At 46.3% G+C, this 22,892-nt stretch overlaps 1 protein-coding gene and 1 non-coding gene across 23 annotated transcripts in view; one reads left to right on the top strand and one right to left on the bottom strand.

Moving 5' to 3' along the window:
- The window catches only part of RASGEF1C (RasGEF domain family member 1C), an 80,496-nt gene that overhangs the window by 54,778 nt on the left and 2,826 nt on the right, over nt 1–22,892 (bottom strand). For 4 of the 22 annotated variants that reach the window (XM_072840439.1, XM_072840448.1, XM_072840437.1 and 1 more), the window contains exon 2: nt 5,799–5,890. The exons of 10 other annotated variants lie outside the window; for them this stretch is intronic. The gene's annotated coding sequence lies outside the window, so the exon portion shown is untranslated. Of the gene's footprint in view, nt 1–194; nt 355–937; nt 1,078–5,798; nt 5,891–7,603; nt 7,702–22,892 lie in introns of those variants that run through there. 8 more of the 22 variants (XM_072840441.1, XM_072840440.1, XM_072840445.1 and 5 more) reach the window with 6 other exon arrangements.
- Nucleotides 20,385–20,491, top strand: LOC140642085 (U6 spliceosomal RNA). Its single transcript, XR_012038652.1, has one exon. It is a non-coding gene; the product is annotated as a U6 spliceosomal RNA (small nuclear RNA).

Below are 22,892 nucleotides of genomic sequence, written 5' to 3'. Positions count from 1 at the left end.
CTGAATTTGGGAATTTGGGTGAATGAGTTGAGAACTGCACAACTTTTTGTTCACGGTGCCCAGTCACTGGGACACAGCTGCAAGGTCCAGACACATGGTAGTGGGTGGGGGTACCCAGAGGGTTGGGGAGCCAAGATGCCAGAACAGGTGCTCCCGGCCCTCCTCCCCATGGACAGTGGGAGCCGGGGACCCACCTCCAGCCGGAGTAGGGCCACTTATCCAAAAATAACTCCAAAAAGCAAGAAGCTGCCTCGAAATACTCGTCATTCTTGCTGTAAGAGGAGGCTCTCATGGCTGAACTTTAACAAATTCGTCATCGTCTTTTCTGGGAAGAACAAGGGGAGATGGAGTCATCTGTGTGAGAATAAAACAAAGAAGCATACTGTTTTCCTCTGGCTTCTCTCAGAAACATCCAGCAGACAGAGAAAAGGCCGTTGTCAGAAAGTCAGGGAAGCTGTGTGTACGTGTGTGTGAGCCACCCCCCAGCCTGGTGGTTCCACTCGCAATTGTGAGTTCAGTTCCCTGCCCTGTCCTGGGCCACAGGCCGACATCAGGGCTACGGTGCACAAACACACCATTGTGAGTTGGCTTCTCTCAAGACCTGCTGAAAAGCAGTTCTGTCCTTATGTGCATTTCACAGAAGGGAAGACTGAGGCTTAGAGAGAAGACCTGACCTGTGCTGGGTCACCCAGCTCAAATGGCTCTCAAATTGATTGGCAGACTTTTACCGTCTTCTGCAAATGGGTCCAGGGTAGCCCAAAGCAGGGACTGGCTCTGATTTGGGCGGGTCTCCACATAGGAACACCCCAGGCAGCTTGTGTGGGGAGGGGCCCCGGCTGGATGGTGGGCTACTCAGACCACAGACCCTAGGGGCTACCCCACTGCACGGGGTTAGCCCCGGGGCCTGGGGCAGAACAGGGTCTCCTGGGCCACTGACCTGAAAGATGGTCAAAGAGGTGCTGCCGGGATCCAAGTCCTGCCTAAAGGCCACACAGCCACTTGTGGAGCAGTGCAGAAGCCAGCGAACCCCTGTTTCTGGGGCCAGGACCACTCACCACTGGTCAGCTGCGGGCATTGGACAATTGTCACCACTCTCTGCATCCAGGGGCACTCATAGATGCCCTAGCTCCTGGTCAGTCTGCATACCTCCTGTGCTCAGGCTGGCAAGAACCTTCACCCAGAGAAGTCCCTGACCTGAGAGCCCCCACAGATCTGCTCCACCCTCCCCAGCCCCGGAGCCCCCACAGAGCTTCCTAATGAAGTGGACACCAGTGTGCTGCCCCATGTCGGTGAAGGGGAGGGTACAGATATGAACCAGTGAAAGTCACAGTCCAAACCTAGCCAATACATGCGTGCCTAAACATGGACACGTGGGCATCAGAAAGCAGAACGAGCCTCAGCGCAGAGGGGACGGCTTGTCTCCCTCCCACCAGTTCAACAGAGCCCCCAGCAGGAGCAGTCGTGAAGGGGGGGGTCATCGTGATCACAGCGTGATCACAGCGGCACGGCTGTCACCTGCACTGGCTCGCGCAGTCCTTGCCCACCTGTACCAGGTTGCTCTCTTGCTGTTTCCTGGGAGACAGCAGCGGTGGCTTACCCCGCGGACGAGGGAGCCAGGCTGTGGCACTGCGTGACCCGGAACCCAGCTCACCGCACTCCGCGTGTGTGCCCGTGGAAGCCCTGAAGGATGCTGGAGGAGCTAGGGCTTCCAGCAGGAGGAGGAGCAGTCCCAGGATTGGGGACACCTGGATGCCAGGTGCTGGCGGGTGATGCAGACAGGGCTCTCCCTGAGCACGCCTGCCCTGGGCAGCCCCTTGGGTCCCTTGAAGAGCCCGGCCTCAGGCTTAGGGCCTTTGGGACATGAAACCATTTCAGTGTCTGTCAGTTGCGGCATTCCAGGGTCACTTTTGGGGTATGTCTAGGCCCTATGTAGCTATTCGGCTAATCACATTCCTCATATCAATTCACGTTTTAAAATTAGCATTGTTCTTACCAACACTATCTATGACCTCATGGGTCTAATGCACTGGGTATATGCTTTTTAAAATGTGTTAAAGTAAACACATCAATATGTAATAACTCAGCAGTGAACAAACACATTGTTGCACGCTGCTGGCTGCCAAGGACACATGGCTGTCACATGGCGTAGATTTCTGGACCTCCTACCTGGGGTCTCTTAGGCAAACCAAGCTGGTTCCTCGACGTGCCTGGGCCTCAGTGGGTCACACCCTCAGGCAGCAGGTGGCTCTGGAGGCAGAGGCCATGGCTGCCCTCCCAGCCCCCATCCTGCAGCCCTCCCCACTCCCCGAGCACTCCTGCAGATGGAGGCTAAGGAGGGTGCTGGATGATCCAGCCACACTGAGTGCCTGCTTCAGTCTTGCAAACACATCCTGAGGAGCATCAGGCCTGTCATCAGGACAACTCTGGGTTCTGCCACCGGCTGCAGGCCGAGACAGCTGTCATGCGTCATACCTCCAGCCCTGTCAGGCTGCACTGGGCAGGAGGCAGGGATAGAAAGCCTGGCCTAAGGGCCACAGAGCAACTGGGGCTACTTCCAGAAACACCCACCCTGTGGAAACGATGTTTTTGGGGCCAGTGGCCTATCAGGTGCCTGGCTCAGCAGCCCCAGTGTTTTCCCCCTTGGGGAAAAGAGGCTGGCTGCCTCCCACCCAGCACAGGGGCTGCGTGCTGTTGTCCCTAATTACTCAAGCTGATTTCACTGAAGGCTCACGCTCTGCTCACCTAGCAGCTTCTCCAAGAGAGTAAGTTTCTAATTGGCTCCATTTTTAGCCTCGTCTGTGCTCCAGCAGCCCCAGTGAGGGCCCTCAGGTGAGTGTGTGCACCATCCCCTGGCCACGCTGCAGCAGGTGGACCGCGTGAGGTCGGGGTGTGGCAGGCGCTGGCAGGCCAGAGGGAGACTGGGTTTGCCTCTGGGCTCCACGCCAAGACTTGGTCCTGCAGCAGCTGCCCAGGGTCAGGGTCACTGCAGCTTCTTCCTGCCCAGCATCTGTCCCTCCTTCTTCTGTCTACAAAACCCATTGTGTCCTCCCTCTCCAGCCTGGGATAGAAGGGCATATGGCCCTGATAGCCTACCCAGGGCAGGAACTGCCTTGGCCGACAACGGTTTGAGATGGGTGTGGGATCCAGGCCTGGGCACCAGTACATTTCATCCCTCCAGCCTTTGAAATAGATTCGTGGTAGGCATAGTACCGAGACTCAGTTCTTGGAACATTTACTAACATTCATTATTGCACTGTGTCTTTCTGCTCAGGTCAAGGAAAGCCTAGGAAATAAGTGTGAAGCTGCTGGGACCTCCTCGTACCCACCCTTGAGCCCACATGGAGAAAGCAGAGCCAAGAGGCAGAGAGATGGACACTGGGTCCTAGATCTAGCTATGCCTGGCTTTTTATTTACAGTCACAAACACATTATCTCTTTGAGCTTAAGTCTGATTAAATTGAGATTCTACACATGCCATACACAGAGTCATAACACCCCAGACTCTTGATGTGGGTAGAATATGCCCACATGGAATACACCATCCCTAGCAGGCAGTAGCTATGCTGCAGAGGCAACAGGCTTTGGAACCGGAGGGTGATTGTGGGCTTGGTCCTTGTTGGCTGGGACACTTGGAGGATGTCACTTGCCCTCTCACATTCTTGCCTGTAGAATGGGCCTAATGACCCCAGCTCCCAGGCTGATGTGCAGAGGTGACATCTGGTTAAACTCAGTGACAGGAAGAATCAGCCTTGGAAGGGACATTCTGGGAGTGTGTGTAGGGGCTCAGCTAGCACCCAGGCCCAGAGAAAGGAGCAAGCCAAGGGAAGCAAGGCTGCTGTGGCTTCAGTAGGTTGACAAGGAATCTCGTTGTGGGGCACAGGATGGGGAGAAGGCAGGGCCTGGGCTGTGGAAGAGATGGGTTTGGTCATGTGCTGCAGGATGATCCCTGGAGGGGGTTGCGACAAGATCCCTCTGACTGTTGAGACAAGAGTGGGTGGAGGGAGAGCCAGGGGAGTGAAACAGGCAGGAGTCAGGGGATAGAGAGAAGTGGCTGCATTCTGGCCAGATCGGGAAGGTGACACCCACAGGCTATGTTGATGTTTGGAAGGCAGAGGCATCACTGATGGGCAGGGTCCTCAGCTACTCAGGTAGAACTTGACCACCTGGCTGACATAATGAGGATGAGGGAGATTTCGGGGAGGAGAGACTGGGGAGGGGGGTGCAGCAGGAGAATGCTTGGAGAAGGGAAGGGGGTCTTGGAGGCCCAGAGCGGGGGCAGTGCAGGACAGAAGGACTGACCAGGGGGCCCAGGGTACAGAGATGTGCAGGGGAGCATGAGGCAGTGACCCCATGGGTGATGCCTGAGGCTCTGAGGACCCTCCCAAGAACAGCTAGTGGATGGCATGAAGGCAGAAGCCAGCCTAGATCAGCACCTTTGACCTCAGACCCAGCAATTACTTGGGACCCAATCCAGTGTGGGTATAACCATCAGTAGCACCGCCTTGGGCTGAAAATGAGGAGCGCCCAGAAACAGAACACTGGTTAACAAAGTGTGGGCCTGCTCTTCAAGGGACTATACCACCTGGCTGTCAGAGGAGCACAGCAGATTCTGAGAAGAATGTCTTCCAGCTACCGGAGTGAGAAAAGCCAGTGATAACTCAGGCTCTGCTTAGTATGAAATGGATCTCTGCAGAAGAAAATTCTACTTCCATGCACCCAGAGAAGCCCTAGTATGTTTAGTGACAAGAAGGATTATTTCATCACATAATGGGATGGTAAGTGGTTTTAGTTTCTGCTTTACCCCTTTCTGTTTTTTTTTTTTTCCTTCAAAAGGAAAAGAGAGCAAACAGGTGATGAGTGTGGAGTGCGGTACCGCAGGTGGGTGGGAGTGCTGGTCACCCTGCAGGCGGTCAGGAGCAGGGGGCCTCTTGCGGGAGCTGCACCTGTCTGCTGCTTCAGGGAAAACCAGCCAATTCCACTAAAAGGCCTCTCTCTCCAGCCACTTAAGAGTCTGTGGTGGTAATAACATGCAGAAGCAGGGAGGGCGCATTTGTGTTTAACAAAGGCAGGGATGATGGATTCCAAGTCATTTGTCAAAGCAGAGGCTGGTGTGCAGGGGTGCCTGGCTGCTGCCTTCAGACACACAACAGCTGCAAGGCCACCTCTTTGCTAAAACCAGAGCTGCCACCACCACTCTTTGACATGAGTCCCATGAGCCAAAGTAGTCGGAAGACAAATGGCCATTTAGGGGTTCAGATGGACATGTGCAAGCACTTTACAGTTTTAACAGATATCATCACTCCTGGGTCCTAGGTCCCTGCCCCCAGGCTTGGAGAGCCGAGCCCCAGCCCCATGGTGGCCCCACACTGGCCACCAGTGAACAGCCAAGTCCACTTGCACAAGCAGGGCCTTGGGGGTCCTCAGCTTCTCTTTCAGCCTTAGTGAGTTGCTTGTTTCTTCCTTTTTTTTTTTTTTAAGATTTATTTGCTTAAGAGAGAGAAAGAGAGAGAGAGCGTGTGCATAAGCAGGGGGAGGGGCAGAGAGAGAAGGAGGGAGAATCCTCAGACTCCCCACTGAGGGCATGGAGCCCGACACGGTGCCTGATCCCAGGACCCTGAGATCATGGAGATCATGACCTGAGCTCATATCAAGAGTTGGACACTTAACCAACTGAGCCACCCAGACACCCCTGTTTTGTATGGGTTTTTTCCTAACTTTTTATTGAAGTATAGCATCTGTCCTGAAATGCACACAGATTTGAGATGTGCAGCCAGGTGAGCGCTCCCAGAGCAAACATACCTCTGTGTAACCAGAACCCACGTCAAGAACACACTTTCAGCTCCCCAGAAGTCCAGCCTGAGCCTCTTGATTTCACTAACCCTTCATTTCATCTGGAAAGAAACAAACATGAAGAGGGATTCCCACATGGGGAGACCATTGCAGTTCAAAACACCCAAACCCCAAGACACGCCGAGCCCAGAGGGACGCTTGGAGTAAACTAGGGAGAGAGAATATGAGATGGGCCTCGCGTGCCTGGCCCCATGTGGCTGAGGTGGGCTGAACACAGTGCTCAGCCCTACCCAGGTCTACACAAAGGATCAGGAACATGCTAACCACATGGGTAAATAGAGAGACTATTTTCAGGACACATGGGTGGCTCAGTGGTTGGGCATCTGTCTTTGGCTCAGGTCATGATCCTGGAGTCCTGGGATCGAGTCCCAAATCCGGCTCCCTGCAGGGAGCCACTTTCTTCCTCTGCCTATGTCTGTCTCTCTGCGTGTCTCTCATGAATAAATAAAATCTTTAAAAAAATTTTAAAGGAAAGACTTTTGCTTTTCACTTACATATTTTTAAATATAATTGACCATTAAAAGCAAAAATCATGTAGTACAGCATTTGTAAATATGTGGGCAGCCTTGTATGGCAACCATACAGCCCTGTTACAAGTTGAATTATGTCCCCCCCCGACCCTTTTCTCCCTACCTCCACCAAATACATTGAATTCCGAAGCCCCAGTATTTCAAACTGTGACATTATTTGGAAATAGGCTCTCTACAGATGTCATCAGTGAAGATGAGGTGATTCTAGAGTAGGATGGGCCTCTACTCCAATGTGACTGGTGTTCTTATGAGAAGATGGCTATTTGAAGACCCAGACACTCTAGAACGACATCATGTGACACTGAAAGTCCAGATAGGACCCCAAGCCAGGGAACGTCAAAGATTCTGGTAAAGAAAATCAGGAGGAGGTTTCAGTTGAAGCATGGCCCTCTGGTACCTCGGCTTTGGACTTCTATGCTGTGAGAAAAGAAATTCCCATTGTTTTAAGCCATCCCAGTTTGTGGTATGCTGTTACACAGTCCTAGGAAATGAGTGGGAGTGCAGAGGTCAAGAGGGAGAACGGAAGTGTGCTGGCATCAGGTCGTCACACTACCTGGGAAGTAGCATAAATATCACTTGATAGTAGATTGTGGTACGTTAAAAATGTGGGGGCAAGAATTCTAAGATACACATCCCCCCCAGCCCCCCACTCTTGGTATAATGCCCTTTTGAGTGTGATAGATTGCAATCCAGTGATTAGCTTCTGTTACATGGCAGGGGTAAAGGGAGTTATGCAAATTTAATCAGAGCTTTTAATCAGTTGACTTTGAACAAATCTAGATTATCCTTGGTGAGCCTGACCTAATCAGGCAAGCTCTTTTAAAAGAAGGTGAAGAGGTCAGAGACTCACTTCAGAGGCTCTCCTGGGGTCCTTGAAGAAGTAAGCCGCTATGAGATCTATAGCTGCAGGGAAATTACTTCCATCACCATCTACATGAGCTTAAAAGGGGACCCCTCTGATGAGACCCCAGCTTCAGACTTGTGAGACTCTGAGGAGAGAACCCAACTAAGCTGTCCTTGGAACCTGATTCATGGAAACACTAAAATAATAAATATTTATTGTCTTCTGCTGCCAAGATTGTTTTAATGTTTTAAGCAGCAGCAGAAAAGTGATACGATATATTTTATAGTACCTAAATCAAGTACTAAACTAATACAACAAAGGAATATAGCTAGTAAGTCAACAAAGGAGGTAAAAAAAAGTCGTCAGAAAAAAAGGGACACCTGGGTGGCTCAGCGGTTGGGTGGCTGCCTTTGGCTCAGGTCGTGATCCCAGGATCTGGGATGGAGTCCTGCATCGGGCTCCTATGAAGAGCCTGCTTCTCCCTCTGCCTATGTCTATGCCTTGCTCTCTCTCTCTCTCTCTCTCTCTGTATGTCCCTCATGAATAAATAAATAAATCTTTAAAAAGAAAAGAAAGAAAAAGAAGATATAAGAAGCAAAGAACATATGAAACAAAAAATACGGGATGCCTTTGGTGGCTCCATTGGTTGGGTGTGCAACTCTTGGTTTTGGTTCAGGTCATGATTTTGGGGTTGTGGGATTGAGCTACCAATTTCATTAGGTGTCGTCAGTGGCATGGTGCTTATACAGATACAGGCTGTCAATGTCAGAGTCCCAGCCAGGATACGACCAGGTGGGAGCACAGACACAGGAAGGTGAGCCAAGATCTGATGGCTGGGAGACAGGGACATGGTGGCAGATCATATTTGCCCTATTCTTTATATTATTATTATTATTATTATTATTATTATTATTACTACTACTACTACTACTACTACTACTACTACTACTACTACTACTTAAGTAGGCTGCCCATCCAGCATTCAGTATGGAGCCTAACACCAGGCTTGAGCTCATGACCCTGAGATCATGACCTGAGCTGAAATCAAGAGCCACCTAGGCATCCCTGACCTACTCTCTACATGTTTACATTTTTTAAAGTTTCCATAAGAAAATGTTTAAAAAAGAAAAAAGAGGAAGTCTGTGGTTTTCTCCCTGAAGGTCCCATGGCCCGGGGCTGTGGTGTGACCTTGGGATGCGCTTCCGGACTGAGCCAGGGATGAAGGTAGCAGCAGGAAGGGATGCAGGCTTCCTCATTAAGGTGAGTGGCAACACTGATGATCAGTGCATTACATGTGATTTGCACCTGTCAATGGCTCTGCTCCTGGAAATCGGTTACAGCACAATAACCCACTTTGTTCCCCCTCCTTACGCTCACTGTTTGCAAAATTTAAGGACATTTTCTCTGGCAAACATTTCAAAACTGCAACATGCAGACACTTAAGGCCCTTTTCATCATCCAAAGTGCTAATACAATTTGGCTGCGTTCATGCAGAAACATCTGTTTTCAATCCATAGGCCGCTGGGGACCTGCACTTCATGCCCGGGTGCAGCTGTCACATACTCTGTCATCTCTTGCACAATCCCCCTTGCACACATACACACAAACCACCATGTGGACAATGTTTTATCCTGAAGCAGCCCGGGTGTCAGAGCTGCTGAGCTGTGATTGTCCCTGGTGTGGTCAGGACATGGCATCCCTGGGGGACCAATGGGGGTCACCATTAAATCTCAAAGGACTGGGGAGTTCAACCATTTTCCTGTTGATGTATCACAAGTAGATCTCGCCTCCCAACAGGGGTGTCGATGCATTGTTAGCCTTTTCCGAGGATTAGAGGCAACCTCTCCCCCAAGTCGCTTGCCCAGGGTGGGTCTGGGCATGTAATCTAGCCCAGAGCCCCAGCTCCTTCCTCTTGGCCCCTCTCCCTGCTCCTCTTGCATTTGTGTCTGCTGAGGGCTGACAAGGGAACTAGGGGCTGGCTAGTTAAGAGGGTAAGAGGGCCCGGAGCCCTCCTGCACACTGTATACCCCATGGTGCACTTCCAGCCTGTGGGCATTGTGGCAGCGACAGTGGTCCACCGTCTCTCCTTGAGCTGCTCAAGTCAAGATGCAGAGAGCAGGCATTGACCTGCTGGGGTGTCTGATCGTGGGTGGAGGGGGGTGGCCTATACCCATAAATCCTTCCTCTCCTACCTGACCTCCTGATTGACCTTCCAGAGCAGCTGGGTCATGGGATCCCCCAGGGAGCCTCCCTAGAGTTGACCCCAACTGCAGCCCTGTCTCACCCAGGTGTGAGTTCAGGGACACCCTAGGCCCCACACCAGGGTCTGCTGGTGACCCGTAATTTGATTGACTTAGTGGTCTTCCAAGAGGAAAGTGTGTGTCACCAGAGTGCAGACCAACATGAGGAGTATGGGAATCTCAAATAAATTCATTAAAAATATTTTATCTAATGCATATAATTCAATGGCAACCCCCCCAAACAATCCAATTAAATGGATTAATTATAATTAGTTAATGGTTAATAATTATACTTCATTGAAAAAGTGGGTTGAGGGCAGCCCTGGTGGCTTAGAGATTTAGCGCCGCCTTCTTCCCTGGGTTGTGATCCTGGAGACCTAGGATCAAGTCCTGCGTTGGGCTCCCTGTATGGAGCCTGCTTCTCCCTCTGCCTGTCTCTCTCTCTCTCTCTCTCTCTGTGTGTGTCGCATGAATAAATAAATAAAATCTTTAAAAAAAAAGTGCGTTGAGGATCTGAATAGATATTTTTTACAAAAAAGATATACAGATGGCCAAGAGGCACATGAAAAGATGTCAATGTCACCCATCATCAGGGAAATGCAAATCAAAACCACAATGAGATAGCACTTCACACCAGTAAAAATGACTAGGATCAAAAAGACAAGAAATGACAAGTGTTGGTGAGGATGTGGAAAAAAGGGAACATTTGTCGCAGTTGGTAGAATGTCAATTGGTGCAATCAATATGGAAGGGAGGATGGAGGTTCCTCAAAAAACTAAAAATTGAACTATCATATGATCTGGCAATTCCACTTCTGGGTATTTATCCAAAGGAAACAAAAACACTAACTTGAAAATACCCCCATGTTCATTGTATCATTATTTACAATAGCCAAGATATGGAAACAACCTAACTGTCCACTGATGGACAAATGGGTAAAGAAAATGTGGTATATCACAGCTAAGATCATCCTGAATGGTGAAAACCTGAGAGCTTTTCCCCAAGGCCAGGAACAAGACAGGGACATCCACTCACACCACTGTTAGTTAACATAGTACTTGAAGTCCTAGCCACGGCGACCAGAGAAGAGAAAGAAATAGAAGGCATCCAAATTAGTAAGGAAGAAGTGAAACTTCCACTATTTGCAGATAACATGATACTGTATACAGAGAACCTGAAAGACTCCACCAAAAAACTACCAGAACTGATAAATGAATTCAGAAAGGTCGAAGGATAAAATCAACGTATAGAAATCCATTGCATTTCTATACACTAATAATGAAACAGCAGGAAGAAAAATTAAGAAAACGATCCCATTCACAACTGCACCAAAATTAATAAGATAACTAGGAATAAACTTAACCAAAGATGTGAAAACCAGCACTGAAAAATATAAAACAGTGTTGAAAGAAATTGAAGACAACAAAAGAAATGGAAAGACATTCCACGTTCATTGATTGGAAGAGCAAATGTTAAAATGTCTCTACCCAAAGCAATCTACACATTTAATGCAATCTCTCTTTTTTTTAAGACTTTATTTATTCATAGACACAGAGAGAGAGAGAGAGAGAGAGAGAGAGAGAGAGGCAGAGACACAGGCAGAGGGAGAAGCAGGCTCCATGCCGGGAGCCCGATGTGGGACTCGATCCCGGGTCTCCAGGATCACACCCCAGGCTGCAGGTGGCACCAAACCGCTGTGCCACCAGGGCTGCCCTTTAATGCAATCTCTATCAAAATACCAACAGCATTTTTCACAGAACTAGAACAAATGATCCTAAAATTTGTATAAAATAAAATATTCTAAAATACCAAAGCTATCTTGAAAAAGAAAAACCAAATGGGAAGTATCACAATCCCAGACTTCAAGTAATAGACAAAGGTGTAGTAATCAAGACAGTATGGTACTGGCACAAAAATAGACACACAGATTAAGGAAACAGAATAGAAAGCCCAGAAATAACCCCATAATTGTATGGTTAGTTAACCTTTGATGAAAGAAGAAAGAGTATTCAAAGGGAAAAAAAAAGACAGTCTTTTTAACAAATGGTGCTGGGAAAACTGGACAGCTACATGCAAAAGAATGGAATTGGACCACTTTCTTACTATACACAAAAATAAACCCCAAATGGATTACGGACCTAAGTGTGAGACCTGGAATCATAAAAATCCTAGAAGACTGCATAGGCAGTAATCTTTCTGACATCAGCAGTAGCAATTTCTTACTAGACATGTCTCCTGAGGCAAGGGAAACAAAAGCAAAATAACCTATTGGGATTACATCAAAATAAAAGGCTTCTACACAGCAAAGAAAAAAAATAATCAAAACTAAAAGGCAACCTACTGACTAGGCGAAGATATTTGCAAATGACACATCTGATAAAGGGTGAGTGTTCAAAATATATGAAGAACTGATACAAGTCAGCACCAAAAGAGCAATCTAATTAAAAATGGGCAGAACGGGGATCCCTGGGTGGCTCAGGAGTTTAGGGCCTGTCTTTGGCCCAGGGCGGGATCCTAGAGCCCCGGGATCGAGTCCCACATCGGGCTCCCGGCATAGAGCCTGTCTCTCCCTCTGCCTGTGTCTCTGCCTCTCTCTCTATCTATGTCTATCATAAATAAATAAAATATTTTTAAAAATGGGCAGAAGACATGAATAGGCATTTCTCTAAAAAAAGATATCCAGATGGCCAACAGACACATGAAAAGACGCCCAGTATTACTCATCATCTGAGAAATGCAAATCACAATGAGATATTACCTCACACTTGTCAGAATGGTAAAACCAAAAAGACTAAGAACCGACAAGTGTTTGTGAAGATGCGGAGAAAGAGGAACCTTCGTGCATTGTTGGTGGGAATGCAAACTGGTGCAGCCACTGTGAAAGACAGTATCTTCAAAGACAGTATTCCTTGAAAAACTAAAAACAGAAGTACCCTATGATCCAGTAATCACACTACTGGGTATTTACCCAAAGAATATAAAAATGCTAATTTGAAAGGATATATGCACCCCTGTTTATAGCAGTATTATTTACAATAGCCAAATTATGGAAGTCGCCCAAGCATCCACAGATGAATAGATAAAGAGGATGTGGTCTATACACACACACACACACACACACACCGTGGAGTATTATTCATCCGTAAACATAATGAAATCTTGCCATCTGCAACAACATGGATGGATCTAGAGAGTATGATGCTAAGTGAAATAAGCCAATGAAAGAAAGACAAATACCATATGATTTCACTCATATGTCGAATTTAAGAAACAAAACAAAGGAAAAATAAGGGACAAACCAAGAAACAAACTGTTAACTATAGAGAGCACACTGATGGTCACTCGAGGGGAGGTGGGTAGGAGGATGGAAGAAACAGGTGATGGAGATTAAGGAGGGCACTGTGTGATGAGCACTGAGTGACGTAAAGAACTGTTGAACCACTATATTGTACCCTGGACACTAAAATAACACTGTATGTTAACTACATTGGAATCAAAACTTAAAAAAAGAAAATGTGGTCTTTCTCTCTCTCTCTCTCTCTCTCTCTCTCTCTCTCTCTCTCACACACACACACACACACACACACACACAGGAATATTATGCAACCACAAAAAGAGAAAGAAACCTTGCTCTTTGCAATGATGTGGATGGACTTTAAGGGCATAATGCTAAGTGAAATAAGTCAGGCAGAGAAAGACAAATACCATATGATCTCTCTTATATGTGGAATCTGAGAAAACTAAACTCATAGATACTGGGCACAAGTAGGTGATTGCCAGAGGGGAGGTTAGGGGTGGGCAAAATGGGGGAAGGAGGTCAAAAGGTATAGACTTCCAATTATAAAGCAAGTAAGTCCTGGGGTGTAGTCTATAGCATGGTGACTACAGTCAACATTGCTGTATTATATATTTAGAAGTTATTAAGAGAGTTGATCCTAACAGAAAGAAATTTCTCAGAAGTATGTATCCCTAAGCAATATATTACATAGCGTGCTTGCTTCTCAGTTTTATAAACATGGTGTCATTTTGTCTATAGCGCCCTGTGACTTGTTTTTTTTCCCGCTGGACATGGTATTTCTGAGATGACGTCCATCGATATTTCTACCAGTCTGCTCTGTGACTTTTTCCATTTTCTTGACACAAGAGCTTGGTGTGTTCCACTTGTTGCTCCTAAGGGCAGGGCTCAGGGAGCACATGCACACACAATTCTCTGGACGCACCAATTTATACTACCACAGGTAGATTAGAACGGTTTCTATTGATCCGCCTCGTCTCCAGCATTTTTACTACCGCACATAACTAACTTTTTAATTGAATGAGCAGGCAGTGGTGCTGCTTCCTTAACTATTTGATAGAATGCACTGGGCCAATCACCTGGGCCTGATTTCTTTCTGGGACGGTTTCTAATTATAAATCAAATTCCTTTAACAGAAGAATCCTATTCAGATTTTCTATGACTCCTTGTATCAAGTTTGGGAAGTTATGTCTTTCAAGGCATTTGTCCCTTTCATCAAATGTACTGGTATGAAGTTCTTCATAAAAAGCAAAAACGAATGATTGGGACTTAATCAAGATAAGAAGATTCTGCACAGCAAAAGAAACAGTCAACAAAACTAAAAGACAACCTACAGAATGGGAGAAGATATTTGCAAATGACCTATCAGATAAAGGGCTAGTTTCCAAGATCTATAAAGAACTTATTAAACTCAACACCAGGGGATCCCTGGGTGGCGCAGCGGTTTGGCGCCTGCCTTTGGCCCAGGGCGCAATCCTGGAGACCCGGGATCGAATCTCACATGGGGCTCCCGGTGCATGGAGCCTGCTTCTCCCTCTGCCTGTGTCTCTGCCTCTCTCTCTCTCTGTAACTATCATAAATAAATAAAAAAAATTAAAAAAAAAGTTTAAACTCAACACCAAAGAAACAAACAATCCAATCATGAAATGGGCAAAAGACATGAAGAGAAATCTCACAGAGGAAGACATAGACATGGCCACCAAGCACATGAGAAAATGCTCTGCATCACTGGCCTTCAGGAAAATACAAATCAAAACCACAATGAGATACCACCTCACACCAGTGAGAATGGGGAAAATTAACAAGGCAGGAAACCACAAATGTTGGAGAGGATGTGGAGAAAAGGGAACCCTCTTGCACTGTTGGCAAGAATGTAAACTGGTGCAGCCACTCTGGAAAACTGTGTGGAGGTTCCTCAAAGAGTTAAAAATGGAACTGCCCTACGACCCAGCAATTGCACTGCTGGGGATTTACCCCAAAGATACAGATGCAGTGAAACGCCGGGACACCTGCACCCTGATGTTTCTAGCAGCAATGTCCACAACAGCCAAACTGTGGAAGGAGCCTCGGTGTCCATGGAAAGATGAATGGATAAAGAAGATGTGGCTTATGTATACAATGGAATATTCCTCAGCCAGTAGAAATGACAAATACCCACCATTTGCTTTGACATGGATGGAACTGGAGGGTATTTTGCTGAGTGAAATAAGTCCATCGGAGGAGGACAAACACTATATGGTCTCATTCATTTGGGAAATATAAAAATTAGTGAAAGGGAATAAAGGGGAAAGGAGAGAAAATGAGTGAAAATATCAGTGAGGGTGACAAAACATGAGACACCTAACTCTGGGAAATGAACTAGGGGGGTGGAAGGGGAGGTGGGTGGGGGGTGACTGGGCACTGAGGGGGGCACTTGATGGGATGAGCACTGGTGTTATGCTATATGTTGGCAAATTGAACTCTAATTTAAAAAAAAAAAGAAAAAAATCCCTTGTGATCCCTTTAATGTCTGCAGGGTTTTGGTAACTTGTGTTTTCTCCTAGTCACTCCTGAATCTGTCAGTTTTATCAATTCTTTCAAAAGGGTTTTTTTTTTCTCTTGTTTTCTGTTTTATTCACTTTCCTATCTCATGAGATAATTTTTAAAAAATATATTTCATTTATTTATTCATGAGAGACACAGAGAGAGAGGCAGAGACACAGGCATAGAGAGGAAGAAGCAGACTCCCTGCAGGGAGCCCATGCGGTACTCGATCCCAGGACCCCAGGATCACAACCTGAGCCAAAGACAGATGCTTAACCACTGAGCCCCCCAGGGGCCCGTGAGATAATGTTTATAAACAACTTGGCACACCCTGTCTGAGAGATAGTAAGCCCTCAGACAGGCACCTCCTGCTGCTTAGCACATGTCTGTCCAGTGGTCGGGTGGATGGAGAGACAGGTGGCTGAGCAGAGAGCAGAGAACCCTGAAATCCAGAAGCACCAGGCAGGTCACTCCACCTATAGGCAGCCCTGACTGTAAACATCTCAGACCATAAATAGCATAGACTGATATCCTAGGCCCACACAGGCTGGGTGATGCTGTGAGGTCCCCTCACATTCCTGAGCCTCTGTTTTCTCATCTGTAAAGCAGATGGAAGTTGCTGGGAAGAGTACCTGAGGCCACATGGTCCCAGTCGCTGGCCCAATGCAGGTGCTTCAACCTGTTTCTTTTGGATGTTCTTTGGATTGAAAAACAAAGGAACCATTTGCTGACCAAATAAATCAAGTAAATCTTTACTCTGCAGGGTCAGTATTTCTCTGATTTCAAGAGGCCATGCTCCTTCCTGCCCTTGGTGAGACCTGGTGCATGTAAAGCAGGAATTCCCCAATTAGGATGATCCCTGGAGCAGGATGGAAAGGCCTTAAATGGGCAATACTGGAGCTTGGAGCAGCCTGGGTGGCTCAGTGGTTTAGCACCGCCTTCAGCCCAGGGCCTGATCCAGGAAACCAGGGATCGAGTCCCACGTCAGGCTCCCTGCATGGAGCCTGTTCCTCCCTCTGCCTGTGTCTCTGCCTCTCAATCTCTCTCTCTCATGAATAAATAAATAAAATCTTAAAAAAAAAATACTGGAGCTTGTGTTAGCTTGTTTCGAAAATAATATAACCGAGGCAGCCTCTACCTCCAGTCCTGGGCCTTTCATAGATGAATCTGGACAACTCTTCCTGGCTGAGTTTATGCACCTTGATAGTTTGGGGCATCTTCGATGGAGGTGGCCTGAGTAGGGAGGCCTTAAGGAAGTCACGGAGACAGATGTGACATGCATGAGAAGGCTTCATTTTGTAAATGCAAGCCCAGGGAGCTCTGCTGGGCAAGGGAGGGCCAGCCGCGCTCCACCCCCCACCCCACCCCGCCCCGTGATCGTTACTGAAAGTGAGGGATGCATGTCGGGTCCCCAGGAAGGGAAGGAAATACACGCACTGTGGATGCCAACTCTGTACCAGGCCCTGGCACTGTGGGCTCCATTATGGTGTCTGGAACCCAGCCTCATTCTGGGACCGTAAGAGCAGTTCCCCAGTGAAGAAGCAGGGGGTTCAACCTTCGGCCGCATGATGGACACTGCTTCTGGTGGCCTCTGTTTCCTTGAGGAATCTTTGGGGGTTCTGCATGGAAGGTGCATGGTGGGCACTTTTGCTGCAAAAAGCAACCCCCTGAGGCAGAGCCGGGTACACAGGCCAGGCAGCTCCCTGGAAGGTACTGGGAAGGATGACAGGAGGGTGGGAGGGGAAACAGATGGGACATCACAGTAAAGCGTGCAGCCCCAGGGCCCCAGCCGCTCCTCCCAATGGCCCCTCCTGATGCCACTGCTGGCAGCTGCTTTGCCCCCAGAAGGGCATGGGATGGGCTTCTCTTCCTAGATACGCATCCCTGTCTGAAGTTTTTAAAAAAGATTTTATTTATTTATTCATGAGAGACACAGAAAGAGGCAGAGACACAGGCAGAAGGAGAAGCAGGTTCCCTGCAGGGAACCCAATAGGGGACTGGATCCCAGGACCCTGGGATCATGCCCTGAATAGAAGGCAGACACTCAACCACGGAATCACCCAGGTGCCCCCATCTGTAATTATAAAACAACTTTGACCCAAAACACTTAGCATGAATTGAGTTTTGAGAGAAGACTCCAACAAATCCAGATTATGGGAGAAAACTGATGCGAAGACTTCAAACCCATGTCAGGAAAGACAAACAATATGGAGGAACTGTGGTAGATGAAAAGACTCTGGTAAACATGACAAACAAGGATGACACTTGATCATGGATTGGATCCCAGATGTAAAAATACAGCCCAGAAGGACATTCCTGGGGCAGCTGCAGAAAGCTGACAATGCACTGTACATGACAAAGATGTGGTGTTAATGTTGCTCCTTGAGTGTGATTCCTGTATTCAGGTTTTGTAGAATGTCCTTGTCCTGAGGAGATGCTGCCCTACTTGGGTCGTACACGGTTCAGGAGAAGTCATGAGCACTGAGGTAAAGTGCAAGCTGTTGGATGTTAATGACGAATGGAGTTAGTGGGGAGTACACCATACTGTTTGAAGCTTTCTTTCTTTTTAAGATTTTATTTATTCATGAGAGACAGACAGAGAGAGAGAGACAGAGAGAGAGGCAGAGACACAGACAGAGGCAGAAGCAGGCTCCATGCAGGGAGCCCAATGCGGGACTTGATCCCGGGTCTCCAGGATCAGGCCCTGGGCTGAAGGTGGTGCTAGACCCCTGAGCCACCTGGGATGCGCTGCTTGAAGCTTTCTCAGTGAAAAGCCTGGGGACATCTCCAGGTCCCTGGAGATAATGGCAGCTTCCTAAATGCAGATTGACCAGGAGAGCAAATAAAACCACTCACACTCAGGCCTAGAGCAAGACCCAGAGACAGTCTGCTGTCCCCTTGCTGCTGGTGTGAGACACCCAACCTGCAAGACACTCAACCTGCAGAGCCTGCTCTGGAGCCCTGCTAGCATGGCTGGAGGGGCAGTGACCCGGTGGGAGCGAGGAGCAGGCAACCAAGGCCAAGGATTTAGATAAAATAACACCAGAAGGAGACAGGCCCACCAGAGGGGGGCAATTCTGAGAGCAAGCAGGTCTGAGATCAGGTGGGAAGCAGAAAATGTATGGGACCAGAGTTGGCTGTCTCAGAAAGTCCCTACTTCTAGAGGCTGGGGGTAAAAGGTAGAAGCCCTTAGAGGGTCGGTGGTAAATGGACAGGAGGACATAGCACGGGGAATTCAAGGGTCTAGAGAAGCAAAAGCAAAGGGTAAATTCAGCAGACAGCTAACAAACCTGCAACCCCTTAAGACTCCAAGTAAGGGTAGTGCAGTTCCCAAAACCAACACAAGAGGGCACTCCTGAGCTAAGAAACCTGAGGTTACCCAACTCCCCAGTGCCAACCTACATTTGTCTATGATTAGCAGTCCCTGCAAACATAAAAACATTTCTAAGCTAACAGAAGGTAATAGACAATATCCATACAAAAGCAATATAAGGATCTGACAGCCATTCTCCCCATGAACCACTTTGTGGGTGAAAAACATAACACAGCGTCTTGACTTGAGCAGCCTTGAGAAAGCATTTGTGACAAAACCCCTTTAGTATGAATTTGAAAACTCAAAACAGAAATGAACACACACATACACACAGAAAAGAGATAAACATGAAACTATAACTGCCCAAACCCTGGAGAGAAATAAAAAACACAACATCATCTCAGAAGTGAAGCCTAAACTAGATGCTCTCTTTAGGGAAAATAGATTTGACTGCAATTTTAGTAAAGCTCATTGAGGAAACAAATGAAAACAATCATAAAACCAAAATGAAATAAAGTTAGTAGTGAAGAGGGTTATATAGAAAGTGATGGATACAAAAGATGGGCAAAAAAGATCTAGTGTATTGGTGTAGCATTGGAAGAAAAACAACATAACATTATAATTATTTTCCAAGAAAACTTTCTGGAAATAAAGGAAGACTTGAATGTGCGTATTCAACTGCTCCCCCAAATGCACCTGACAAAATTGATACTGAATGGGCAACTTAGTGAAATATCTTTGGAGCTCCAGGAAAAATGATCAAGTCACCCATAAAAGGAAGGAAAGTATGTTTATATCAGACTTCTTGACAACATGTAAGCAATACAACTCAGAGCAACATCATAACAAATTCAAGTAAAGCAAGTGTGAGCTGGGATTTTATAACCAGCCAAACTATCCTTTGGCTATCACCGGTACAAAACATCACTTCAACAAGAGAGAAATCAGGGAATGTGGTACTGATGAGTCCTTCTGGAAGAACCCATCAGAAGCTATGCTATAGCGAAGCAAGGAACGACTGGGGACACTGTAGCAAAAATAAATACCAGCAAACAGAATCCAACACCCCTATGTTGGACAGACTCTAAAGTGCCCACTATCTCTATCTCCTGGCATTAATGCTCTTCCTTGAGTGTGGATTGAACCTTTCCTCTAACCAACAGAATATGGCGAAGGCAATAGGATGTCAATTCTGTGATTCTACTATGTAAGACCCTGTCTTGCTAGAAGATTTACTCTAGATAAAAGAACTCAAGAGAGTTCTTGGCCAGCCTAAAGGAGCAAGAGGCTGTGTTGAGGAAGCTGACAAGACAAGGAACTATAGGTAGCCCCTAGTAACTGTGGGTGGCTTCCAGAATCTGAGGACAGATTCCAGCCAACCACCAGCAAAACACTTAAGCTCTTAGGCAACTGGAAAGAAGTGAGTGCTGCTGGCAACAACATGAAGAGAAAAGTGGACCCATTTCTAGCTGAGCCTTTGGATGAGGACCCAGTCCTGGCCAACACCAGCAGGAATCCAGAAAAGCTATGCCTGGACTTTGGATCCGCAGAAACTATGAGATAGTTGATGTGTGTTGTTTTAAGCTACTAAGTTTATGCTAACATATTACACAGCAATAGATGGCTCACATAACCATATTAAAACATATATCATGCCCAAGTGGCTTCCACTTCAGGAAGGCAAGGATGGCTTAATATTCATATTTAATAAATTTTGCATCTTATTGTTTGCCTTATCCTCTCATCCAGAACTTGAAATTAGGAAATCCATTAATATGATTCATCTTATTGTGCTGGCTTCAGCAGCACACATACTGAAGTTGGAATGATACAGAGAAGATTAGCATGACCCCTGCACAAGGATGACATGCAAATTGGTGAAGCATTCCATATTTTAAAAATATATATGATTCATTTATTCACAGTGCTAGGAGAAATATCATATAATTATCTCCGTCTATGTCTTCAATGAAAATCAATATTCATTCCTGGTTTTAAGAAACCAGCCCTTCCCCAAAGAGGAATTAAGGTGTATTCCCACCTACATACACAAATATCTCCCTATCCCCTCTCCTAATCAGCATCTCTCCCAACAGAGACTAGAGGTCTTTTTACTAAGCTCAGGAGCAAGGGGAGGAGGCTCATTTATATTCAATTTTTAGTACTGAATTGAAGCTATTTAGCCAGCTTCATTAGAGAAAGCAAGTAGATGCATAAAAATCAGTAAAGAAGTCAAACTATTTCAATTTTCAGATGACAGAATACCCAAACCCTCTAAAAGAACCCATGAAACTAACAACAAAATAAATTCAGTGCGGTAGACACAAAAACAACAGGCACACAAAAAATGATCTGTCCAAGACATGACGGAAGAAAAAAATTCCTAAGGCAGCAAACAGAGCCAAGTACTCATGAATAAACTTAACAAAAACATGTGAGGAAAACTTCAAAATGCTCCCAAGAGTGGTCTTGAGCAAATAAAAGACGAAGTATTCTAGAACACCTAAAAAGACATTCCTTGGTTTTGGATAAGATGGCTCAACTTGATAACAATGTCAATTACCCTGAAGTGCATCTGAGAATGTGGTATGATCCCAACAAAAGATAGCCATACACAGGAAGAGCTAGGATCCCCCGACACAAAAGCAGAGGGAGGATGACAGGCCCTACCAGATACTGAAACACAGTAATGGGAGTTGAGCTCAATCTCTCCCTCTTATTGCAATAATTGTAGATAAAGCCTTCCTTGTGTTTGCACACATATGCATACATGCACGCACGTGCATGCACACACAATGACAGTTTTGCAATTTCCGCCATGGGGAACCAGCACGTGAAGAGATGGACCTAGTAAGACAGACATGGAAGCCTGGAATAAGTCCATTGCATTCAGGTGTTTATTATACGATACAGGTGCATTTCAGATCACTGGGGAAAAGATGGCGTCTTCACTGTACCATGTTGGGATAAAGAGACATTTGGAAAAAGATTCAATTGGGCCCATAAACAAGCATTGGAAAACATGGGTAGATTCCATACAACCAGTATCAGAACAGCCTTTCTTTTTTTTTTTTTTAAATTTTATTTATTTATGATAGTCACAGAGAGAGAGAGAGAGAGGCAGAGACATAGGCAGAGGGAGAAGCAGGCTCCATGCACCGGGAGCCCGACATGGGATTCGATCCCGGGTCTCCAGGATCGCGCCCTGGGCCAAAGGCAGGCGCCAAACCGCTGCGCCACCCAGGGATCCCAGAACAGCCTTTCTAACTAGGATTCAAAATCTAGATGCAATAAAAGAATGATTAAATCAAATATATTAAAAATAGAAAGATTTTAATGGCAAAACCCATTATAAACAAAATTTAAAAAGGCCTGGGGGAAACATTGGCAATAATAATAAAGATAAAACACTAATCTCCCTAATATGTATTTAAACAACCTTTTAAATCTAAGGGGGAAAAAAAGGCCAAAAATCCAACAGGAAGTGGGCAAAATAGATGGACAGGCAGTTCATGGAAAAAGATAGTCAAAGGGCTTGAAAACATACACACAGATGTCCAGTTGCACTCACAATAGACATGTAAATTAAAATGCACTAAAATGCTATTTCCTGGCTCTGAGAGTGGCCAGGTTGCAGGGGAAACAGACACTGCCATACATTGCCAGGGGAGAAGGGGAATTTGGAGTAGCTAACATATAAATACATATTTACTCCTACTTCTGGAATTAAAGATACACCTCCACAAATGCAAACAACATATGTGCAAGGCTATCCTTTCCCTTGTGGTTTGGAGTAATGAAAGCCTGGAAAACACAAATGTCTATCCGTAGAGCACAAGCTGAGTTAAGTGCGATACAGCCACTCGATGGAATACTAGGCGGCTGTATAAAACAATGAGGAAAGTCTATGAACCAGTAAGCAGATATTTTTAATTGAAAAAAAGTGAGATGCAAAGGAGATGGGTAACGCACAAATAAATGGCTTGCTTTGCAAGAGACACCCAGGAACAGTAAACCAGAAATGATTTCAAATGGTTACACCCAGTGTGAAGACAAGAAGAATCAGCGACAGGATTGAGACTTCTCGGTATAGCTTTCTTTAAGTTTTGACATTGAACCATGTAAATGTTTTATATACTCAAAAAATCAAAGAAAATTATATCATAAAGACTAAAAGGGAAAAAAAAAACCAAATTGCATGCAAACAGAAATAGATGAAGCTATCTGTATACTCGAGCTGGTACTACACACTCACACAGAGCTCCCTGCACACCCACAGACATCCTGAATTTGACCTG

The sequence above is a fragment of the Canis lupus genome, chromosome 10 (genome assembly GCF_048164855.1).
Source record: "Canis lupus baileyi chromosome 10, mCanLup2.hap1, whole genome shotgun sequence".
NCBI lineage: Eukaryota > Metazoa > Chordata > Mammalia > Carnivora > Canidae > Canis > Canis lupus.
The sequence above is the reverse complement of the archived record's forward strand: the minus strand, read 5'-3'. Positions and strand labels throughout refer to the sequence as shown.